Source organism: Pogona vitticeps, chromosome 4 (assembly GCF_051106095.1).
Source record: "Pogona vitticeps strain Pit_001003342236 chromosome 4, PviZW2.1, whole genome shotgun sequence".
NCBI lineage: Eukaryota > Metazoa > Chordata > Lepidosauria > Squamata > Agamidae > Pogona > Pogona vitticeps.
In genome coordinates, this window is record NC_135786.1 from 61,753,913 (window position 1) to 61,771,755 (window position 17,843).

The window sequence follows — 17,843 nt, forward strand, 5'->3', positions numbered from 1 at the left end:
CAACTAGGTTTTGGACAACCCAGTGCCTAAACAGACCACCCCCCAGGTTTGGAAAGAAAGCCCAGCTGAGCCTGGGGTGTTTTCTCAATCAGTGTAACAAGGGGGCTTATTGGGCACAGGTGTAAGAAGCACATTTACACAGGATAAAGAGGGGCCTACTGAATTCCGACTGGACCAAGACCTCCCAAATCCATTGCCCATGTGGTATCCAGTATGGAGCCAGAATCTGCCAGTGCTCGGATGGGAGGAAAGGAAGGGGGCTGGAAGGCAACAGCCAAGCCATTTATCCCACGCGACACCCAGTTCCCTTGTGCGCATAATTTATGGTGTAATTTGGGCTGCATCCAACTTAATAAAGGGCCACAGCAAATTAACGAACAGGTTTAAATGAACAGAAGCAATTAGTGCTCAGAGGAGCTTGTGGAAAGAACGAGGCTAGTCTTGGAGAGGAGCTGGCCGAGAGCAGCCTGTGGCTGGCATGAGGCTGGAAGTGGGGAGGGGTGTTTAATGGGAAAGGAAAGGAAACACTAAATCATAAAGGCTGACAAGGGCCATTGTGGGCCAGCTGACAAATGAAAAAGAATGGCATTATTCCTTTAAATAACCACGGCAGTTAAAGGAGGAGACAGCTCACTCCTCGCACTCGCCTGCTCCAGCTTTGTGCGTGGGGAAGAGCAATGGCGGGGGTCTTTATTAATTATTAACTAATGACTCCTACCATGCTGCAATAGATAACACTCAGTCTCCTCAACAGACCGGGCTCCAGGGGCTAATCAACAGCCTGCAAGCACATCCTACCCCAACCTGGCAATGGGAGCAAGCCACCTAAAATGTCAGGTTGCTTTTGTGCCTCGTGGGAACTGAGGTTCAGTGCTCTCTTTCATGGAACATGATAGATAAACACAATCCCTGACATGAACGTGTCCATCTTTAGCATAAATCCCATAGCAGTGGGGGATGGGAAGAGAGAGAAATACGCTCTCTTTTTAAAAATTTTTTACCAAGACCGTAGCCCCATCTTTCTGGCATGTGGTTCTCTACACAGAAAGAATGTAGGTGGCAAAAGCCATCTGTAATGAGAAAGGGAAGCTAAGAGCAATCCTCAAATAAGCTAATAAATGTGAAAATAAAATGTAGGCTTATAAATGTGGTAGGGTAGAGTACCGGACTGCAACAATACCTCCTTGCCAAATTCCAATCATTACCAAAATGGCTCGGCAGCTGTTACTTATCAGTGTGATATGAGAAAATCACTCTGAGAAAGGCTGAGAATTGGGCTTGCCAAAGAGACAAAGTCTTTTTTAAGGCCAGTTACATTCATTATTTGAATAAACATTTGCATTAAAAAAACTCTCCTGTTGTCAAGGAGGAGGAAAACAGCTTACTCTAGTCACAGTGTAAAGATTGCACCAGGCCATATTGTCCTCTCAAAAGGGTGCTGGAATGAAATTTTAGTTTTGAATCATTGCACAGAAGAATTTTAATTCCATTGTTTCCTGAAAAACACCAATTATTTCATAGTTTGTGGCTCTTCAAAACAGGTTATCATTCCAAAGTGGCAAGCTTTAGCTATGTCAAATATGGGCAACTATTAGCCATTTATTCGCGAAGGCTTTCACGGCCGGGATCTAATGGTTGTTGTGGGTTTTTCGGGCTTCTTGGCCGTGTTCTGAAGGTGGTTTTGTGCTGTCCTCTGAAGATGCCGGCCACAGAGACTGGCGAAACGTTAGGAAAAACCACCTTCAGAACACAGCCAAGAAGCCCGAAAAACCCACAACAACTATTAGCCATTTACTTTTTTTCTTTTTTCAATTGGTCCTGAGGCATGTCACCACTATCTCTCTGGCTTCTTTAGCCATGTTGTTTATGAACCAATGGGCTTTTGCCACAGTTCTGCCTTTTCTTATTCAGTGGTTGTACCCTCTTTTGCCTGGACAGACATCGACAAGGGTGGGCTAAACTGCAGGAGTCTTGTCAGTGCAGGGACTTTACATAAGTTCCATGGATTTTGTGTGATACTTTTAGTTTAACAGCAGTATCTAGTACGTACCTCCCTTACCACAGAATGCTGCTGCCTTTATTTCTATAGCCAGTCTGTAGAGATATTCTAAATTGCCTAGAACAGGTAAGACAGAAACTAGTTTGCTTTTCAGAAGAACATGCCAGCGTGGACAGAGTTAATCCCCTCCAAGCCGAAGCTTGTAGTTTTGTTTTCTTTCAATTTATATCCTTCACTTAAAAAGGAAAAAAGGAGGAGGGAAAACGCCCAGCAGGTGACATATTCTAAGAGGGAGCAGCGAAATCGTGTTAACCACTTCAAAATCTCATATATTCAATCGGCCTCTGGCAAGACATCTGCCTAATGTTAGTGCTTAAATATCCTTTTCCATTTTACATGCATTCAAGTCTCATTTGAGTGAAATGAAACGGTATTATTAAAGGGAGATTTTGCACAAATGGCCTGAATTTGACATGTCAAGTTCAATGAGGCTGTTACATATGTAATGCCGAGAAGGGGCTCCGAGGCTCCTGGCACTTGAAACAGCGCCAGTGCCTCAGAAATGAAATTTGCATGCAGTTCTTTCTCTTCCCACCCTTCCATTCCCTCCCACAGAATGCCAAGTGCTTGCTTGTGCAGTGAGCAACCAGGATTAGGATCGGGGAAGAAGGCAATCACTGCTCCTCTTCAGGGTCAAGTGCTGAAAGGATAAAAATGCTAACTCTCAAAACTGTGTTTCATGGCTGATGCTAAAATATTCATAATATCACAGTATTCAAGGGTTCTCTGGCTGATGCATAATCTGCCCCCACCCATATTGTGCCAACATTATCTAGATCCCGTAAACAATTACTTAGAAATGGTCCTCTAGTCTTCTAACGTGCAAAGAACAAAATTCTATCACTTCCTTGTTTGTTTCTAAAACGTATGTATATTTAATCCATACCCAGACATTCTTAGTGTCAGCATCCAGTCCTGGATCCACTACTAAAGCTTGTAAAAATTACTCTTTTGGACAACACCTTCCAAAACCTATGGTCATCTTGGCAAGTGGAAGGGTTGGGTAGAATAATGCTTAGATTTGTTGGACAAGGTACAGTATATTTGTCAAGCTTTGGCCATGAAAGGTCTCTGGCCATGTTCCCTACTGAGAGAAAATGTGTAAGGAAGATGAAAGTCACTGTACCCTGTAACTGGGAGAGGGGAAACTCTCTTGTGAGGAAGCATTGCACATCTTTTGTTGATTTGGGTGGGGAAGGGGAGAAATTAAACCCTGTCACTTCCTGCAGTTTGTGGTAGTCTTGAGTCAAATGTTCAAGGAAAGGGATGCTAAGGAAAAGACACCAGCGCTTGTGATAGCTTTGTGTTGATTCTTACTGGTTTGAGCAATGTCAGCTGTATTGCTGCTACAAATTTATTTAAGAAAATAGCAATACATTTCATGTAGACTATCAGAATCTATAAGGGCTTGTGGCTATCAGATGCCTTGTTATACCCCATCTGCTGCTCACAAAGCTCTCCATCTTAAGAGGTGTTCTGACAATCTAACCAATTTTTTTCCTTCTGCAACACAGCATGTGCAGGAAGCTTCCTATTTGACAATTAAAGACAGGGCGCAATCTGAAAGTCTCTGCATTCCATTTAGAATATTTAAATGTTTTGTACATTATGGTTGTATGTTTACAAAATCCTGATCACACTTCAAAAGAAGACATTATCTCCTAGCTCCTCTTTAGTGAAGTGGATTTTGCATCTTTGCATCTTCTGGCTCATGAAGGTGGAGAAATGCAAACATGGAATCTAGAATTCTGCAAGGCTGCAACCATGCTGTGAGCTCCAGTTGTTGTGTATATACTCCATGGATAAAAGAGGGGTGATCAGAGTTCTGTGAATCAATTCTCAGTTTAAAATAGTTCTAACCCTTACACTGATGATAAAAATCACATTCTCTGTTACAGAATAGGAAACCTGAAAATGGTAATTATATCACTTCCAGTGTTTACATGGCAGGATTCATGGACTGCACAAAACTCCATCTGAGACTCCCCCCAACCATTACGTCATTTTGCACCTCTGTTCTTGCACCACCACCCTTCCTGCAGTTTCCTAGGAAGATTTCTGTGCCTTGAGAAAAGGCAGAACAGAAGAAGGCTACTCCAGGTCTCTCATGACATCATCTCTTGAAGGGACCGCCCCTTGTTTGAAACATGGCTGTTCTTGTTTCAAAGTAATAACTTTGTCATCTGTAACTTTTGCTTGTTGTCATATTACATGGCAAACCTGCTTGTATAGGTTTACATAGAGGCACATATAAATCCTGCAAGTTTTTTTTTACAGTACAGACATATATGGCACACTTTAAATGTATGCTGCCCTTTCTCCTTCCTTTTGCCTAACAATGCCAGCAGCCTCCGTTTTCATTTTAGTTAATGTCTTTATGCAAGCGTAATTTTGGAGAAGACAGACAACAAAGTCAAATACAGTGTAACCACTGGATTCCACATTGAATTTAACTGAAATGCCCCCATTTAAAACAATGTTATTTGTACTCTTTTGTAATGATTAATTTGATTGATGCACTAAGACTCCCTCTATAGGCCCATCTTAAGCCTATATCACAACTACCCTCTTAAGAATCCTCAAGAGAGGTTAATCCCTGAGGGGAGGTACAAGCTACTGTATATGTCTAGTCCCTCAGAAGAATAAATGGAGTGCATAAAACACAGATAAGTCCTATTGTCACATGTCATGTCAGGGTCGCTGCTCTCACCTCTTGCTCTCCTAGATTTACACCCAAAGGCACAAACTGGCCAGGCATCACGTTTGTGCCTCCAAAGCAACGAACACTCAGGTCTTACAGAGAGCTTGGCAGGAGTGAGATTCCAGACATTTGTAAGTGAGGGCTTCCCCCCCCCCCGCCCCCCCAATACGAAGCACCATTGAAATACATAGTAAATCTCACACCTTAAAAGCAACCTGACAACTAAAGGAGAGATCTAAAGAGACAGTGACTAGCCAGTGCTACTTTCAGTAAGAATTAGACCCAAGTGCCCCCCCCATCTCCTCCATTCACTAACTGTTTTCTCATCCATTTCTGTTGGATTCTTCCCATCTATTTTTTAAAATGTTCATCCTTTCTTTCTTCCTCCTTCTTCCACTCTTCCTCCCCCTTCCTCCCCCGGTATCATGGCGACATCTCCAAGCCAAGTACTTTTAATTTCGCCTGTGGCCCTTGCTGACACCGTGGATATGCACAGCAAGTTAAATTCCCGCCTGATCAATAAAGCAGAAGCCGTGTGTCCAACCGGTCGATACTTTTTTATCTGTCTTCAGTCCAGTCCTGCTGATGACAGGCCTCCTGCGCATCACCAAAGACACTCAAGGGCAACCAAGCTTTCAACAACACAAGCACTGTATATATATATATAATTATAATTATTATTATTTTATTATTCTGTTTTTAATTTAAAAAAAAACTGTAATACATCTCTGTAGGAAGAGCTATGCCAGTTCACAGTGTTTGGCCTTGGCTTGAAACATTTTATGATTTATCTTAATTTTTAATTGAAAAAAATTTGTGAATTAATTGATTTCTGGAGCTTGCCAGTTAATTGTAATTGGGTGCATGATAAATTCTGAGGTAGTGTAATTTTTTATTCTTGTCACCAAGGGGGCTTGGTAAGGGCAACTATTTTCTGTGAGTCTCCTTGCACAGAAGACATTTTCCCTCCAAGGTACTGCTTTACTGGTTGCTGCAGCCTTCTCTGAAAAAGAACCAGTAAACTCATCATGTCACATTACTTAAAGTTTGCAAAACGTGGTATCCCAAAGCATATATTTATTCCTGGAAGGTCTTAAAGACATGCCAGTTTCCTTCTGAAGTTTCTTTCTTTCTAGTTCCCCTTCCCGTTATGAAGGGGAAACTTGAAGGGAAGCATATGTGTAATAGATGCATATGCCTAATTGATATACCGTATCTTCTAGTAGACTGTGGCCAGGTCCATGGCTTAGCAAAATACAAAAACTGGTGTGTCACCAAAGTGTAACCCATAGAATATTTAGATGTCTACCATAATGTGGTAGACAAGACAGCCATCTTAAGCACTTAATCACAAAGTTGTTTGGATAACCTTTTCCTTGCCTGGTCCTGCATATCTAACAGGTTAGGGGAGTAAAAAGGCCTGGAAAACAATGGGTGTTCTTACTGTCTATTCCAAATACATTAAACAATTTCATAGACTCATAGAATAATTGAGTTGGAAGGGGCCTATAAGGCCATGAAGTCCAACACCCTGCTCAATGCAGGAATTCAAGTCAAAATAGTTCTGACAGACGGTTGTCCAATTTTCTCTTGAATGCTTCCAGCCTTGGAGCGCTCTCCACTGGCCAAGGTAATTGGTTCCATTGTTGTACTGCTCTATCAGCTGAGAAGTTTTTCCTGGTATTCAGCCTAAATCCGGCATCCTGTACTTTGAGCCCATTATTATGTGTCCTGCACTCTGTGATGATCGATAACAGATCTTACCCCCTCAAAACTTTTGAAATCACACATTTGACCTTAAAATAGTATTGGCAATTGAATGTAAATGCAGATAAGGATAGAAGTGCTGTTAGATACAGATCAAGGCTCATGTGAGGAGAATATCCATCGCTCTGGTAGATGAAAGTTGTATATCAGTCTTATTTAGTATCTGGCACTCAAAGTCCCTGTAGATCACAGCGACACATGAAATAAGTACCGTACTATGAAGAATAATGGAATGAGGTGAAACACATGAAATAAGTATAAAGAATAAAATGTATTTCAACTGGTAGAAGAGTCACCAATCTCTTTGCAATTCAGTGAAAAATAAAGCTAACTAAACAGGAAACACCAAGAGATTATCAGAACATGAACATATCATTGGAGCCAGCCGAGTTCCTTGAACTATGCTTGGACTAGTATCCTCTCTAGAAGGAGATAGAGGACCATACCTTAGTTTCTTCTTTAACCCATCTTTCTCTATACAATCAGAATGCATTTATTTATTGCTCTACCATATGAATGCATCTTACATCTATCTGGGGAAAATGCCAATGTTGCTGCATCTAGCTACTCCGTTTTGAATTACGAATGTGTCAGCCTCTCTTCTGCCTTACACATATATAGCCTACCTCCATGGCATTCTGCTCCCTCAGGTGCAAGTAGATTGTGTCTTTTCTGCTTGTACTTGTTTTAAAGGGATATATATATTGGAAAGCGTGTGGGTCAATAGTGACTTTGCAAAAGCGGAGTTTGAGGATCTGGGAAAAGTCAATGACTTATATACTACTTGCTTTAGGCTAAAAGTTGCCACCTTTTATATCAACCATGACAGCTCCTTGGCCCTGTTTCTATATCTGTAATAGCAGCCATCACACATAGAGTGCTATGTAGTATAAAGTTTCTGTGGCACAGAGATGTCATAGAAGAAGCTTCATCTACTTATTTGATGTGAGATAGACTGTTGTGAGCAAAGGGAGGGGGCGGTTTGCTTGTATTGTGATTTTGGATTTGTGGCCAGATTTGTTGCCAGGGATGAGAACTCAAGTTGTGAGACTCTGTCAAGTCGGCCTTAGGTCACACCGGCAATTCGACTCGGGGTTTTTTTCCACAATGATTTAGATTTGACTCACGACCTGGCACCTCCTTTTTTTTCTGGAGAAAAACCTTCTTTTTAACAGGGACTTAGACTTGGGGTTTGTGACTTGGAACTTGGTACCAAAGACTCAGATTTGGACTTGGGACTTGGTACCTGGTACCAAAGACTTGCCAACCTTCCTGCTTGTTGCTAAGAAGGGACAGAGACAAAATAGCAACATCAGCAACAGACACTGCTGACATGGAAGCACTCCCTCTCTCTTGTTCCACTAGTCACAGCAAGGAATGTGAAGTTAGGTTTGACTTTGCAGCTCAGCCTCGCAGTGTAATGGAACTTGAACTGGGTCTCAGAACACAAAACCTGCACCTCTGCCATGTTCTCCATGTATGACATTAAGTGAGTCTGGCAACTCATCTGGACCTCTATTCCTCCTGTCTACAGAAAGGTTAATGGGGGTTATTGTTTGAAATCTGTCAGCAGTTGTGAACTGTGTATACATTCAGATGATGAAGGATATGCTATAGAACAAAGTAAGCCCAGTGCCCAAAGTAAGCAGAGAGTTAGTAGAAACACGCATAGTAACATAGAACAAGCACCTGAGTGCATGGAAAATGTCTTTTCCCTTGTAAGCAAAGTTCAACCTGAGAGCATTTTTTCTGCTGAAGTAAAACTCTCAGCTGGGGGATAATTACTCTTTCTTACTCCTATAGTAACAGAAATTATTCTCCAAGTTCCTCTTCCAACTGGCTTGGATCTTGACTTGATGTGTCAGGCTGGAATTACCTTTTTTTTTCTTTCCTACTGTTTTCATTCCTGAGAAGAATCAAGGTTTGTACAGTGCAGAGATCTACAAAGAAAAGAAAATCACAGAGAGAGGGCTTGGCTGGAGCGGGCTGGTGTGAGCTAAGTAGGGTCACTTAAGGTCAGAGTGGAGATGCTGTATGCCATCTGGTGCAATCTTTGGATCCACATAGAATAGTGACCCTATTTGGTCCACTGTACCTTTTAGAGAGAAAAAACGAAGGCTTCCTCCCAGAAACAGGAGGAGACAAGGTGTTTTTTTCTTTTTCTTTTCTACTTTCAGGAGAAACCCTTCAATTTTAAAAATTTTCTCTAAAAGCTACAGTGCATCAGTGCTGCCCTAATTAACATTACAAATATTTGTTTTGCTATCTCCCTCTGCTCCATGAGAATAGGAAGCTTTTAATTTTCCAATTACCCTATATAATTAAGTGGTTAAACTGTCTTAAATCGCTAATGAGATGGGGAAATTGAAATCTAGCCAACATACTGAAGTAGGAAGCTTCAATTTGTTGGCTCACTTTGGTTTGCTTCCAGCGATTGCACATGCTGGAAACAAAACAAAAGAGAGATCCTATCTGCACCAAAAAAGTGGAAGCCCCTGACAGGGGCCAGAAAGTTGCAGATAGGAATGCTCCGGGGACAGGTTGCTTTGCTCCACCAAAGATTATGTCTGATTGCCAACTTTAGGAGTGAACCTAATAAGAGGACAAGAGTTGCCATGGGTTGACCAGTGTGACCAGATCATTTCCTTGTACTGATGTTTGCCTTTTTCATCAAGATCTGCCACCTCAGATATGGCAAAGAGCCCAATGAACCTTTCAGTTTTATTTGGCATAAGTTTTCATGGGCTATAGCCCACTTCTTTGGATGCAGGATAACACTTTATTCTGACTGGCTGAGCCCATTATTTGGGGAAGTGCCAAGATGGCCCTTTCTTGTGGCCAGGGTTTATTCAGCATTGAATACTGTGCACTCTTAAGATATTTTCAAAATGTTTAGCTCAGGAATGCAAATGAAAACATTCCTCCTCAGCACTGGTCCATTTTGCAGCTCTTTATTTGATTCCAGTTAATTATTTGAACACTGGACATTCCCCTTCTTCAACATGCAAGTGCATGTCTACCTATGTATGTTTTTTTTTTTAAAGGGGCAAACAATTTGTTGTCCTGCTGCAGTGAAATATATCTGCCTCCTTCTTTGTGGACTGGATATCACATTTGTTTCCAGATGGGGAAGCTGCAGGATGGTGATTCCAGGCTGAAAAACACATCTGCAATATGCATGTATTTATTGTCTTAATAAGCCTCCAGAAATTAAAGTCAGATGAATGTCAGATGAAACTGAAGTGGGGAAGGGAAGTCTGATCCTTGTGCAAATGCAAAGCACAACCCTATGACTTGTATTTGCTTTAGAGTCATTTTCCAAACAGTGCCTAAAAGCAACAAGTATACATGTGCCATTTAAGATCCATGAAAATAGTGGGGTCTCTACTTAAGAACTTAATCCGTATTGGAAGGTGGTTCTCAAGTTCTTATGTAGAATCTGCATTTCCCATAGGAATGCATTGAAAACCATTTAATCCGTATCTGCTCTTTTCCGTCCATAGAAACTAATGGGAAGCTGCTATTCCGCCTTCTACCACTAGAGGGGGATTTTTTCTTTTTTTTCCCCCTTAGGTCAGGGAACAGTGTTAAAAGCACTTCTGACGAAGCTAATTTTGAAGCAATGGACTGAAAACCAATTAATCCGTTCTGGCTGTTTTTTTGTTATGTAGAGGTGTGTTCGTACATTGAAGCATTAGTTCCCATAGGAACTAATGCAAAGCTGGTTAATACGTACTCTACCACTAGGGGGAGAACTTTTTTTTAACCTAAGATGACCTAAGGTTAAAAAAAGAGCAGGAAAGTTTTTTTTTCCTGTTCTTATCTGGATTTTTGTTCTCAAGTAGAAGCAAAATTTAGCAAATGGAGCTGTTCTTAAGTGGAATTGTTCTTAAGTAGGGACGTTCTTAAGTAGAGACCCCACTGTAAATAGAAAGAGTAATAGAGAGGAAATATCTGTAGCTCAATGGTTGAGTGCATATAGTGTATGTAAAAGATGCCAGATTCAAACCTTGCCATCTCCATGTGCTGGAAAAAGAGCCATTTCTGTTGGCCTAGATTGTGGTGGTAGATAGTAAGGATTTATTTCTACTTCCTAAGTTCTTACAATTTGCTTATAAAAAAACACCACTAACATTTTCAGACATGATCTGCCTACATGAAGACTGTACGGTTTTTGTTTTTCTGTAGGAGGAGAGCTCATATATAAACAATACAGGCAGCTAAACTCTTTGTTTTCTGCCATCATTACTGTTCTCATATGAGGAGTAGGCACAAAGGTGGAACAGTCAAAAGCCAAGGCATCATGCTCAGATGGTCCTCATATTTTGTGTGGGCTACAGGGGTGAGATATAAAAAGAGGAAGGGAATGAACCTTAACATTGACCTTTAAGCTATTGACTTGTTTCCTCTAAAATTGCCAGTATGTAGAATCATAGTGCTTGTGGAAGTCAGTACTTTTTCCCATGTGAAGTTAATGGGAGGATTCCCAGGCATCAATAACTGCTTCAGACTCTGTATTGAGCCTTCCCAAGGAATCGTCGTTGATTAGAAGTGGCATTTAAAATTTCTGATTCACTTTTTCACTGCCTCCATTTATTGGATTTTTCTCTCACTGTGGTCAAAGCCGGCATACCATCTTTATTCCATTCTAACTGTTTTTGCTAGTGGCTGTCACTGTACTAGTGGTACTTTCTAAGGCAAAATGATGTTGATTGCAAAAAAGGCATTGTTGTGAAGGGGTTTTATCTGATGAAGTACAGTATTTATAAAACCAACAAGTAAGGCTGCTGTTGAATAAGACTACAGTGAATGAGGTGTCAAGATTTTCAGTCCCTATTTTGATGGCTATTGGAACTCGAAAAAGCTCTGCAAAGCAGATACCTGGAGAAGGTCCCTGAACCTACCCAGTAGACCATTTGCTCAATAGGGACATACCTGTACTTACATTGCAAAAATGCATTTTAATTGTGTATACTTAGTGCATTGAGCATAATTTGGATATAAGGGGCTATCTTACAATGGGTCAGACTAGTGGGCATTAGGCTTACTAATGCCTTAAGGCCAGCTCTCCAGCATCTCCTAGCCTTTCCAGCTCTAATGTCTTGGATTTTTAAAATGAGAATGCAGGATACTGAGTCTTTAAAATTCTTCAATGTATGCACAAAATATGCGAAAGCTGGACAGCAGTCACTTAGTTTAGCAGTAAGTCTGTACCACTCTGTTGGTTCCGTGGGGCTATCTTCCCTAAGTTAGTATTGCAAACATAGTGACCTTTACAAAAATCTTTTCCCCAAATAATAAAAGAATAGAAACAGTGCTTGAAACATAGCCCAAAGCTAGATGCTACAAATTGTAACCCTCAAATTCCATTTACAGACATTGTGCTAGGGTAGGAGTTACTTGAAGGAAGAATCAAGTATGCAGGTGTCTCTTTGAAGCAAAATGGGTAAGGAAAAAAGTCCCAGATAACTTATATTATTTAAGACAGGAGATCCACAACACAAAGGAAACAGTTTTAGGTATAAAGTCTTTAAAGCTCTAAAATAAAATAAAAACTCAGAGATAAATACTATAATTATACGGATTCAGCCTTCCAGAGCCCCTTTTGCACAAACATATTGACATACTACTACCTAAACCAGTGTCTTTATCCTTCTGGGAAATAGCAGGTCCAGCCCACTCCAACTGTCCCTCTGTTTCTGGGCTGAAATTTTGAATCACAGTCCCTTCCTAAGATTTCCCTAGCCACTGTGCCAAACCAAGTAGTCCAGAGGGGCTACACAAGCTTTGATACTCAGCAATTACCACGCAGGAGTTAGCTACCAATGGGTCCTGGTCTGGAGAGGAAGACATCTCACCCTCCATTTTGTGGTAAGGCGTTCCCTGCTAGGACCAAAGACTGTCCTTGCCATAAGAGTACCTGGTCAAACAGCTAAAAAGCAACATCTTTTGTTTCTGGTGAACAAGCTGAGTGACAGTTGTGCCATAATCAGGGAACCACTAGCATAATCATCACCATTGCTATCATAATAGCAATGATAAACAGAAAATAAATATTCCCTGTGGTTATAGCACACTTGATCTGAAACCTATTGCAAATGAAATAGCTTAAACTGCAACAGTGAATTGCAGCTAATTACCAACATGAATTTGACCCAACTCCAGGAGGCAGTGGAAGACAGCAGGGCCTGGCTCATGGGGGTCACAAAGAGTCAGACACAACTTAATGACTAAACAACAACAACAAGGTACTACTCACAACCAGACACACACAACCAGCGTCTTGTTAACTTGCTGCAATCTGCCAGCATAATTTATTTGATTTCACTAACCCTGGAGTAAAATCTTGAAAGGATTTCTGCTATAGCAAGTGAGATAATACCTAATTAGTACCAAATGTTGTCTATTACAATGCCAGTAGGTTTTGAGGTCTCAGAGGTCATCTGCCCAATCTGATTGTTCAGGGGAACAATGGATTGTGGTTTTCTTGTATAACTCACATTCATTCTAGTGAGACTTGCACAGGAGAACTTCCCAGTGGACTAGCCTTTTATCAGCATGCTCTTTGCCTTGTGTTAGATTACAGTTTCCAGCCTGATTGTTTAGGTTCACTCACATTACAAATTTAGTAAACAAATAAAAGCTGGTAGTTACTACTTCCCATCTGTTTCTTTCTTTCCTCTTTGTAATTTGCATTCACCTAAAAAGCGAAAGTAAGTTGTACAGTACTATCATAATGAATTGGATAAACAATTCCCCAAACAGATTAAAACTAACTGTAACTTGTAAAGAGTGGGTAGGGTATGTAGTAATTATATTTTATTAGCTGGCAAAACACCATTTTTTGCTTTCAAAGGATAATTCTATGTAAATCATGTTAATTAGAAGTGTCAGACAAACCTGTGAAGATCATAGTTAGCAACTAATTTCCTATGTATGGGTTATAATTTAAACCACATGGATCGCTCACTGTGTGGCAATACGCTGGCCATGAAATAATGTGGGGAGTGTCTGCTGAGGTTATTACTATGTAAATGTGTGATCATTTCAGACCGCTGCTGACTTGCTTAGTGATTAAAGAGAATTCTGAGGTCTCCAAAGATTGTGCTCTTTGCAAGGGCCTGAAGCAGAAAACTTGAAAAGGTGTCGAAAAGTGTTTGAACTTTAAAGGTCGTGATTTCCCTTTTTCCATTTTTAATTTGCCAGCACTGTTTATGAGAAGGAAGTTTTCTCATTGCTTGTGGCCTCTTTTCCAACCATTGGGGTCGTAGCTCCTCAATGACTTGCCGTTTGAAGGGACAGGCAACAGAGTGCTTGACCATTACACAAAATACATTTGTTGGTGCATGTAGATTCTAATGTATTTCAAAACATAATTTCTAACATCAGTTTTGGTTTCAGAGAGTTTGATATAGAAAAAAGAACTCTCAGAGTCACCACTGCGGTGGATTTAGAGTCCTTATGCTAAAGAAACCAATCTGAACTGCTCTTTGTATCTGACTTGGTAAAACTCAGCTCTGCAGCCAGGTCTGTAAGATTACATGTTATACTATATTAATTAATCTAGAATAATTACCACTGCAGAAGAGATCTATTAGTGCTAATTTTCCACAGCCCTTGTGGACAGAATCAAAACACATGTTCAGAGAAATGTGGCATTCCTGCTCTTAGGACATTTTTTGCTCAGCAATATGGTCTGTTTGTTATGTGTGACTCCTGACTTAGAACTGTAAAGGATGCTGTTGTTTACATTCCAGAGGTAATTGAAAAGATATGCGCTTCTCCTTTTAATCTGTTTCCAGATTTAAACTCCCCTTTTTTTCACTTGCAAGAGGAATCCTCCTAGAAACAGATTTCTCTGACTATGTGCTTTGGTCCTTAGTCTCCTGCCCAAATATTCTCAATATATACTGTAGCATTTATTTATGTCTTCCTTCCTGTTCCCAAGGAAGGGGAGGATTGGCTAATTTTACAAAGCAAGCTGAGGATATTTGAGAAGACTATCAATGAGTTTAGTATGAAGTGATGAAATGAGGAGAGTATTTTTTCTCAAACATGATTTGGCATTTGACAAAAGAATCTGCACGAGGTTGTAGAGTTCTCTTTTATTTAGTTTCTAGATAGATATAGACATAGATAGATATATAGATACATAGCTAATTTGATAACAAGATTGCAAGGTTGTCACTAGAAGAAGGTACTGAGCCAGTGACAGCTTGTGACTAGGGCAAGGGGTCTGCCTCTGAAATGTTGGGATGCAGCATCCTTTCTCCCAGTCCACAAGCTGGCCTTTTACTGAGCACTGAAGGTATTTATGCAGAGAATTAAATGGAAGTACATTTATATTCAAAATCAGTTAGGAAGCAGAGGTGCAGGAGGAGTTTTCCCAGCTTTTGTAATTTGAAGTGTTAAATTACATAATTTTTAAAACCCAAAAAAGTTTGAAGAACTATATAAATCAAACGTATTTTTTAACATCATCCTGGAGCAGGTGTCCCCATGACTTACATCTTTCAAATCAAAACAAAATGGGAAGATAATTGACTTAATAGCACAGAATGGTATGGTGTTCCCACAGTTGCAAATTCTAAAAAATGCTTTTTATATTGATAGGAATTGGCTGACATGGTATTATATAGATAATGCTATGTAGTGCGATTCAGCAATTTCAAGTGATTCCTTCCATCCCTATGATACGCTTCACACACCTGCACATTCACACAGTCACATGTACATTTCCCTCTTGGCAGAAGGCTTGGCCACTTCCCTGTTTGTAACATTTAGTCTCACTAAAATGAGAAGGTGAAGAAACATTGTCCTCCTGTGTTGTTTTTTTTTGGGGGGGGGATTCAGGTTGCAATGAAGAAACATCAAGCTTTTCTGTAAGGAGCAAGGGTTGCATGGGAGGATTGCAGTCTCTAGGAGCCAACACCTTCCAAGCAAACCTCTTTGCTTCGTTTTGCAACACCCAGCCATCTGCCAATGAAAGGCAGATTAAAGCCAGCCAAATTCAATTTCTACTCACTGCTGCCACAGCTCGACATCTGGGGCTAAAGTGTCCCCGACAAAGCGAACATGACAACCACATTGCTTTTTTGTCACATCCAGTAGCATGTTGATCTTCTAAAAGTCTCATAAAAATTTATTGATGTCTCCCATATTGCTGTGATGGGGGGGGAGTTCTCTCTCTCTCTCTGTGTGTGTGTGTGTGTGTGTGTGTGTGTGTGTGTACGTACGTACTAATGCTTCTGGAATAGATCTGATTTGATATGTCTTGTTCTATTGTCAGCATCTGTTTAGCAAGGCTTTTTAATACTTTCTGGCTGCCGATCAGTCATCCCTAGCTTGGGATGCCGACATGCATACAAATTTTATTATTAAGTACAATTCCTTCTCTCCCCACCATCCTCCTCCTCCCCTAACCACCCTCCCCTCCACCTATCCACCCACCCACCCACCCATCCATCACAAACACACACACCCCAAGGCTATGGAGAGGGACCTCCAGCTGCGGAAGCCCTGGGTAACATATTTCAGAGCCTCATTTTTTTGCCTGTTGCAGGTGCTTTGTATCAGTAAATTGAATCATGGGGAAATCATTTATTTCCTAATGTTGTTTGTGGCATGTTAGTGAGAGAATTTACATGAGAGAGATTACTTTAATAACCAAAAAAATTACAGTGTGGGATCTCCCCGCCCCGTCGCCTTTGATATGTAATTGTTTCAAATTTAACCTGTCTCGAGTGAGGGTGAAAGGCATTATTAAATCTGAAGCATCTTGCTCCAGGGAGGGTGGGAAGGGGGAGGATCACCCTGGTGTGAACCTCCTTCCAGCCATTAAATAGAAATGGAGTGAAATTAACAAATCAACCAACCAAAAAAAGAAGAAATTCCTAAAGCCTAGAGGAAGGCTCTGTCTAATTTCAGTGCTTTTTTTCCCTCTCTCTTTTCCTCTCTCCCACTTTCTCTTCCTCTGACGCAATCATGTGTGAGTTCTAATGTTTTTAATTCCTGTGGACTACGTATTAATTCACTTCAAATGCTGTTTTCATGTTGGCTGAAATGTATCAAGCGTGTCATGAATGGTGTAACAATGTTCATTTTTATTTAGAGGTGCAGTTTTCCTGGTAGGTGAGCAAGGGTGGTAATATACCTCTGAGTCATAATCTATAAAGACCCAGTTTTTTTATTATTATTATTATTATTATTATTATTATTATTATTATTATTATTATTATTATTATTATTATTATTATTATTATTATTATTATTATTATTATTAAATTTCTCTTCCTGACTAAGATCCTGTCTTAGCCATCGCAGCTACCATAGTTGAGTATTTGCAAATCTAAGAGATAATAAGAGGCCTGTCAGCTAAGATTGGGTGCCACCGTTTTTTGGCTCTTGCTTAAGGAGAAGCAGGCATTTCAGAAACTTCAGTTTACCTGGAAGTGCACCTAACAAGAACATTGTTTTACCCCCAAATATCTAAGTGTTATTTTGAATCATACTTTGACCTATGAGAAACATGACCAAAACACAAAGCAAAAGGCCTCTGCAAGAAATAATATTCTTCCAAAGCTATCAGGAACCAGTCGGGGTGCACAATCATGAACACTTAGAACTACAGCTTTTTCCCTATACTACTGCACGGACAAATATGCTAGCTTAGTGTGGTGCAGTTCAGCCCATGCAATGGATTTATAATGTGTGTGTGGGGGGGGTGTGACACTATCTACTTCTCAAAATGGATGGAACCCAGGAAAGTCCAGCCCCGATTACACTGAGAACTGGGTTGCCTGGAAGTCACTTAATAGACTGTAAACTGGAGCTGGCAGAACCAGGATGAACCTATGGAAATGGGGCTTTTATATGGACAGAGCTCTTTGCAAGGGCAAGAAGAAAATGCACCTTCACCTCTATGTCAGTGTATTCTGTGCCCCTCAACACGCACTGTGGAAGATTTGATGCTAGCTTCTCCAGATGCTCTTGATGTTGCCTGTGTCTGAGCAAAAATGCTTTAGTCCGCCTCTCTGACACATATCAAAGAGGTAATGAACCCTTCTCAAAGTAAAAGAGCTCAAAGAGTTTTCAAAACCTGGAGCCAATCTAATCAGATGGCCTTGTTCTGCTTATGATACTTGATGGTATATTCTCCCAAATGAATGAGTCTGATTCCATATTAGACATAGAAAGCTAAGTTAAGCTAGAGGACAGAAAACTTTGTGGAATAAGCAATTACACAACAACACCTCTTTGGTGCTGCAGCTTGGACATGGGTTTAGATGCTGGCAATGTAACATTAAATCTCTGCTT

The 17,843-nt window shown here is 40.5% G+C and overlaps 1 protein-coding gene across 10 annotated transcripts in view; it reads left to right on the top strand.

The window, feature by feature from the left end:
* RNF220 (ring finger protein 220) overlaps nt 1-17,843 on the top strand; it is a 362,501-nt gene that overhangs the window by 216,775 nt on the left and 127,883 nt on the right. The window lies entirely within an intron of this gene.